Below are 8094 nucleotides of genomic sequence, written 5' to 3'. Positions count from 1 at the left end.
GAAAAATTTTGGTTATTCGCTAGTAATATATATTTTCACTATCTTGGTATTATCCTTGTATCGAAATCACTTGACATACGACTGACTGAATACTTCTGCATTCTGGATATCCTCACTAGCCAAGGTTATTCATGATTCGTGGAATGTTCTTCCTGAATCCTGTTCCTGCTTTAAAATGCGCATACATACCATCGCCGCCTTCTGCTATGCACTACACGCCTTTCCACTCCGGCAGTCACTAATCGCGATTAAGCTGTCTAAGGCATTTGATACGGTAGATCATAGGAGACTACTGACAAACATGAGTGCAATTGGACTAGACAAAAGAGTGACTGAATGGGTGGATACATTTCTGGAAAAATGATCTCAGAGAATTAGAGCAGGCGAAGTTTTATCTGACCCTGTAATAATTAAGAGGAGAATTCCTCAAGGCAGTGTCATAGGACCTCTATATTTTCTTTGATATATAAATGATATGAGTAAAGAAGTGGAATCAGAGATAAGGCTTTTTGCGGATGATGTTATTCTGCATAGAGTAATAAATAAATTACAACATTGTGAGCAACTGCAAATTATATGGTGATAAACGGTGTTAAAAGTCAGGTAGTGAGTTCCACAAATAGGAAAAGTCCTCTCAGTTTTAATTACTGCGTTGATGGGGTGGAAGTTCCTTATGAGGATCACTGTACGTACCTAGGAGTTAATATAAGGAAAGATCTTCAATGGGGTAATCACATAAATTGGGTTGTAAATAAAGGGTACAAATCTCTGCACATGGTTATGAAAGTGTTTAGGAGTTGTAGTAAGGATGTAAAAGAGAGGGCATAAAAGTCTCTGGTAAGACCCTGTAAGAGTGTTTGAAAACTATTCAGTACAAATAATTATTATTTATTAACAGTCGGTGTAAACGCAGGCTATATTTGTATTATTTACAACCAAAGGGTATATAGGTAGCACAGTCAACAGAGTAAGCAAAGTTCTCACACTATGATTCCCTTAGCCTTAAGCATAGCCACATAAAGAATCGATATAAAACATAACAAAATTAAATATATTCACTAACATAAAAATATTGCCTTTGCTGGCAAGGTGTAGTGTTTACAGTGCACTATGTCTTCTGGTCTGAGCTATATCAAATTTGTTACTTTCATTGACCTGTCTCAGTCTCATCCTTGGCTTTGACAATATGAAAGTGACTGAGGTATGAGTGATGCTAGTAATACCATTCCTTATGCAGCCAGTCCCTGTTATGAATGGTGTGAAAATATCGCTCATAGGGTCGGTTGTTGCATGCATTTCAGTGGGCTTGGCAGACTGATATGTCATAGCAAAGGCTGCCTCGGTGAGGAAAGCAACGGGAAACTACCTCACTCCTCATTTCCCTAATCCGCCTCTTCAGCGACGCCTAGGCTATTTATGACAGCTGTTGGCGGTGTTGCAGAGGATCAAACTAGCCTTCGGGCTGAATACCCAACATACAACATACACATCAAAAATAACCTAATATTTACATTTTATTATTTACATAAATTGTTAGTCCTTGTTCACATTACCCCCGCAGCACTCTCCCCCCCCAGTGGTGATTTCACTCCACAATGTCTGCAAAGCGCACAGGAAGATTAATAACACGTTCTGATCTGGTAACATTTTTGGGTATTGGATCGCACTTATTTTTGGCCGACATTAATGGTTGTGGGTCGGTCAGTTCACTATCACAGCCCTTCAAACTAACCACCGGTTTAAGCCTGTCTATTGAAAAGTCTGTTTGTTTGTCCCTAATCACCTGTGTGAAGAAATTTGGAGCACGCTGAATGACTTCATATTGACCTTCATAAGGTTGTGTGAGCCCAGTCTTGATTATATCGACCTTCACAAACACATAGTTTGTGTGTTTGGGAGCAGTAGAGTAATGTATGTTTTAAAACACCGTGTCAGATTTTTTGCGCTGAGTCAGCAACCGAAGTCATTGACCCCTAGTAGTGCACCTATGCGGGTTCTGACCCCGAGGTCATTGAACCCTAGTGTAGTAGTAGTGCGATGTGCATTCACGTAAGAGAGCAAGCCTGACCTCACAGTCAACATCTTGGAGGGACCTAACTTCACTTGTACGGGCAGATGTCCTTCCCAACGACATCTTGGAGGGTCCTAACTTCACATGGCCTAGTTTTACGGCTAGATGCACTTCCCAACGCCGTCTTGTAGGAGAATAACCTCACAGGGCCTAGTTTTACGGGCAGATGCCCTTTCCGACGCCATCTTGAAGGATGCCCTTTCCGACGCCGTCTTGGAGGGGACAAACCTCTCTTTTACGACCATATGCCCTCCCTGACGCCATCTTAAGTTGTATGGCAATGGGGATTCGCATAAGAGAGCACGCTTAACCTCATGGAGGGGCACAACAACACTGGGCCAAAGTTTACGGGTAGATGCCTTTCCGACGCAACATGGAGAGGCCTAACTACACAAGGACCGGGCGAGTTGGCCGTGCGCGAAGAGGCGCGCGGCTGTGAGCTTGCATCCGGGAGATAGTAGGTTCGAATCCCACTATCGGCAGCCCTGAAGATGGTTTTCCGTGGTTTTCCATTTTCACACCAGGCAAATGCTGGGGCTGTACCTTAATTAAGGCCACGGCCGCTTCCTTCCAACTCCTAGGCCTTTCCTATCCCATCGTCGCCATAAGACCTATCTGTGTCGGTGCGACGTAAAGCCCCTAGCAATAAAAAAATAAACTACACAAGGCCCCAGTTTTATGGTCAGATGCCATTCCCGTCACCATCCTGATCCTCCCACCAGAGGGGGCAAATATGGCCTAACCTAGTTTTATGACCAGATGCCCTTCCCGACGACATTTTGGAGGGACTAACTGCACAGAGATCCAGATTTTTCGGTCACAATTTTTATTCTCCCACCAGAGAGTCCACATATAGCCTAACCTAGCTTTATAACCAGGTGCCCTTCCCGACGTCATTTTGAAGGGGCCTAACTACATCGTCGTCATCTTGACCTATTTTAATAGTCAAATGTCATTCCCGTCTACATTTCTGAGGGGACTAACTACACCGTCCCCATCTTGGCCCAGTTTTACGGTCATATAACTTTCTCGTCACCATTCTGGAGGGGCCTAACTACACAATTGCCATCTTCCGTCGCCATTTTGGAGGATTCTAAGTGCACAGTCGCCATCTTGGGCTGAGTTTTACGGACAGATGGCCTTCCCGTTGCCTTTATGGAGGGCCTAACTACACAGTCGCCATCTTGTGCTCAGTCTTATGGTCAGATGCTCTTCTCCCTTCATGACATCACTTTGGAAGAGTCCAACTACACAGTCACCATCTCTGGCCCAGTTTACCAGTAGATGCCGTTCCCTCCTCACAGATGCCACTTTTCGGAAGGCCTATCTACATAGTCGCCATCCTAGGCACAGTTTTACGGACAGATTCCCTTCCCATCTTGAGCCCAGTTTTAAAGTCGGATGCCCTTCCCTCCTCCTCTTCATCTGGCCGAGACCCTCTTGGAGTAGTGACAGAGCTGTGACGTGACAGCACGAGTGATTTGAAGTGCGTACTGATGGCTAAGGGTGCAATGTCGTGTGTCCATTCCTTGTCTCGTTTCTCTACGGTCTCGGTTTTTGTAACGAGATAAATCTTGTACGATCGATTACCGGATGCCTTTCCTAACGTCAGGGAAGATGAAATGAATGTCATGATAATTGGAGAGAGGGTGAAATCCACTAGTGGCGCATGGCCTTCTTCTGTCGAGTAGAATCGAAAAGTCTGCTTCCATCCGACGGACAAATAACGAACAGCAGCGTTATATGCCGTCATTGCGCACAGGATTAGAAGGCTTTTTTGGGCACATAATCCATTAATTACCCTGCTTGGCTGAATGGCACAGACGGTTGGCCTTTCAGTCGCAAACTTTTGCCTTACCTCATACACGATCCTCTTTTTCCTCCTCCTCCTAAAACGCATTCCTACTTAGTTGACTACCTCTGCCAGAGTTGTCTCCGGCGGGACTGAGCACGTGCGACACTAAGGTCATTCCGTTTTAACATGCAGCGATCACGTCGACATGGTTATGCATGATTAGAGTTGTCACTCTCTAGTAAACTCAACCTTTATAGATAGCAAAGTGTCAGGTGTAAGGAGGCAAAGGGAATGCAGTAAAAAGACAATTTTGAATTTAATGAAATATTTATTGCGTAATTATTTACTAAATTAAACGAATTACTATCGGTTATACAGCAGTCTTGGTTATGCCGTCGACAAGGTTGCTGTACTCATTAATAGCTTACCGCGAAGAGGTAGCATGTTTCCAAAATTGTAATGCCCCCGTGCAACATTTAAATTAAACAAAACATTTAATGTTTGTGAAATTAAGTTTTTAAAATATATTATACTATATATGTTATGCTTTACAAAGAAGTTAATGCAGTTCTTACCTTGTTGTTATTCATGTGTTTTGTTCCTTTGTGAATTATTATCAGGTACTGTAATGAAGGGAAAAGTTCATTCATACACTGTGTATAGTTTGCAGTCTTCGGATTAGGTCCATCCCAATCATCCGAACCATTTTCACCTCGATGCTTGTAATGACGTCGACAGGGTTTGCATAAAGCTACATCGATTGACATCACTCTGTGGAGAGGAAGTATGTTCCAAAACTCATTTACGAAAGGAGCAGCCTACGTAGATAAAAATCCTGGGGGTAAACATTGAAATCAGAATGTTTATAGAATATATTAATATCCTTACTTGTGTGAGACAAATAAGATGTTGCGTATGAGTTACACTGGCAGGCGAACAGGATGCACACTCACAGTTTTGTTTGTTAACAAGACAATTGTCTGTAACCCAATCCAGTCTGGGCCTTAATATTCCTAACAAACGTTCTGGACTGGGCATTTTAAGGATTTTTAAAACATTATATCTCTGCACCTGTAGGAGATATTTGCATGATTCTTTTTTCTTTGTGCTTGTTTGAGCATCTAGTTTTGAAAAACACTGTTTGTATCATGTCAACTATCACTTGAGATTTTAAAATTGTTTATATATTATACCATGTTTTGCGAATGGAAGAAAAGGTCTGACGGATAACTAAGCAAGTACAGTTTTCTGAAATACTGTTACATTAACCCTATTTTGCTAATATAAAATGTGCATTGCAATTAAAAAACAACAAAAATAATGAGTACGATATAAAAATAATATTTTTTTAATAATAATAGTAATAATTAGAGTAATGAAGATGGGAGCTCTTATGAATTTTTTTAAATTGATAAATTATGTCAAAAGTTACTCAAATGTAAAATTATTATTCCATTTACCACAAAAGACTTCTGAGAAAGAGAAAATACAGCCTTCTAAACAGACAACTTTACTAATATGTAAACAATCTTACGTATTCACGCAAATATGAAATACGCGGGAACATGCGCTGGGCCGTAAACCGAACATAATGAAATGTAAGAAGTTGTTTCGAATTCATATGTCAATAATATGTTCATTTGCGCGTAAACTTATAATATATCATAAAATATCGAAAATATCACTCTCGTCAAGCACATGTTTGCCGCGAGAAGCCATGTCGTACAGCTCACTGAGTGACAACACCTACTGGTGCATGTTGATCGAAAATATCGTAAAATTTCTCACTTAAACATATAAAACTGCCATCTACTTAAATACTCTCGTAACTAATACGTGAAGAAACCCGATGTAACCACCAGAATGCGTGCATAGCTCGTTCTCGGTTTTTATTGAATTGTCAGACCTTACAACGGGCTATGCCTGCAGCGCGGCCTGAGCGTCATTTCGGCCGCTGAGCCCGCAGTTAGAGCGCTGTTGTGTTAGCAACAATGTTTCAGATGTTTCAAATTCTGAACGAATATCGACATGAGATTCTTTTATACATTATTCATGATAAGGGCAATCTATAACTACAATCGGTGCCTTACTTTTAAATTCTTCAGGCGGAAATTGCGGACGATCTTCTTTCTGATAACACGATGACCGAAATTTACAAAACATGTCATAGAGTAACCCAAATTTATTTTTCTCGAAATGAATGTCTTTGTTTTCGTAAGGATACCTAATTCCGTTGAGATATAGTCTAATATTTCTTAATTTACAGTGATCAAGCTGTGAGCTGTCTTTTTCATGGTTGAATTTACGATGGGTTTGAAATTCGCAAATAATATACAATAGCGTTTCAGTAAAACGTGATGTTTTAACAGCCCAGCTATGCTTCTTTGTAGGTGGCAACACAGGATATTCATGCAGCCAGATGCAGCTCCCAACTTCGAAAACGTATAGGTAATGGTGTGTCATTTTCTACAATCTCGAGCATTAGAAGTTTTCTCGATCAGATAATTTTACATGAGGTATCATCCACAATATACGATGAAGTGGGATTTTCGAATCTACTGGTGTTTCTGTTGCTTTAAGAGAATTGTAATCACTTCGATCACGGATTAGAATTAGCTCTTGTTTTGCGTTGATTATAATACGTCTAAAATCACCTGCAAAGCCGAGGATACGTTTTAATGGTAACATATAAGAAAAAAGTACCGTCCTCATTAATCATTCAGTTGTTATTAGCTTTCGGACACCATCCTGCCAACCGTAGAAAATGACTTTCTTCATTACTATAAGAAGGGTAGAGTTTCATTGCACTTGTAATACCAATATTCTTCGATCTATCTATTCACACATTATTTATTGTTTTATTTGTCATAAGTCTGTACAGAGTTCTCCTCCATATTCACAGACACTATGCATGTGGCTACATGAATACATGGATGAGTTGATAATGAATGATTCCAAGGCTGAATTGTCATGCATGAATGAATGAATAAACAATTCTCTCTCAGTCACGGATAACCACCAACTGAGGAAAGAGCATTTGAGTCGCTGAATAAATGCATGGGTGGGTTTGTGCATGAATGCATGAATAACTCTATAATCTACCGGTACCTTAATTTCTGGCACTTTACACGGGCCGAAAACCATTCCACATGCAAGGGCCGCGCTTTTAACTACTGCCCGGTCGTGTTATCGACCCCTGGTGAGAAAAGGAGCCACCTTCCCATGGATAACACGCCCGGCTCTTTCTCTTGAGGCCAAAACGGAAGAACTCCACCTGCTTTAATGGCTGTCAAACACTAATTTCTCACCATCCCCTAATTTCAGCAGGGCACACGTAAGCGGAAATCCCGCTCCCAATGTGTCCCCTGCCTTTATCCCGTCCTCCCTCGGTTATGTACTTACATGAATGAGTGAATGAATGAATGAATTAATTAATTAATTAATGATTCCTGCCTAAATTTGTGATTCCTTACACGGGCCATTCCACGTGCAAGGGGCACGCCTACGAATTTATTTTAAGTCTACATGAATGAATGAATGATTGAATGAATGAATGATTCCCTGACTGGATTGGGGATAAATGTATGGATGGATTTGTGCAAGGGCACATGAATAAATGGATTAATTGCACTCAGCCAGGAGCTAGAGACCACCAGCAGCTACGGAGAGATTAATCCTTTCAGAGTGGATGAATGGCATTCACGCATGCATGATAAGCAAGGAGACTCATCACTCCCAGTAACGGATAACCAGTAAGTGCTGAGAGAACCCTTATTACTGAATTAAATGAATGAGTGAATGAATAATAAATGGGTGAACGAATAATGAATGAGCGAATGTTATCAACCTACAGCTACGGATCGCCAGCAGTTGAGGAAGAAACATTCTATCTATTGGACCCTGTCCCATTACATGCAATTTAACAGTTAATTCCGTTATGGCTTACTAACAATAGCGACCTTACAGTGATACTAATACTAACACTAATATTCCTTATACTAAATACCACTATTGACAGATTCTTAACTAACCGGTTGATAACTCAATCATCCACCCGTAATCTGTTCTATCCGCATTGTAGGCTCTTTCAACTCTCTTCTATATATATGTCTAATTACAATTAATAATTTATTGAGATTACCAGGCTTATACAATTCTTCGCTTATCATCCTAATAATCCTATAGTCATTCCCATCCTCACTTATCATATATTGTTCTTTGCTATTCA

This window comes from Anabrus simplex, chromosome 5 (assembly GCF_040414725.1).
Source record: "Anabrus simplex isolate iqAnaSimp1 chromosome 5, ASM4041472v1, whole genome shotgun sequence".
NCBI lineage: Eukaryota > Metazoa > Arthropoda > Insecta > Orthoptera > Tettigoniidae > Anabrus > Anabrus simplex.
Note: the sequence above shows the minus strand (reverse complement) of the source record.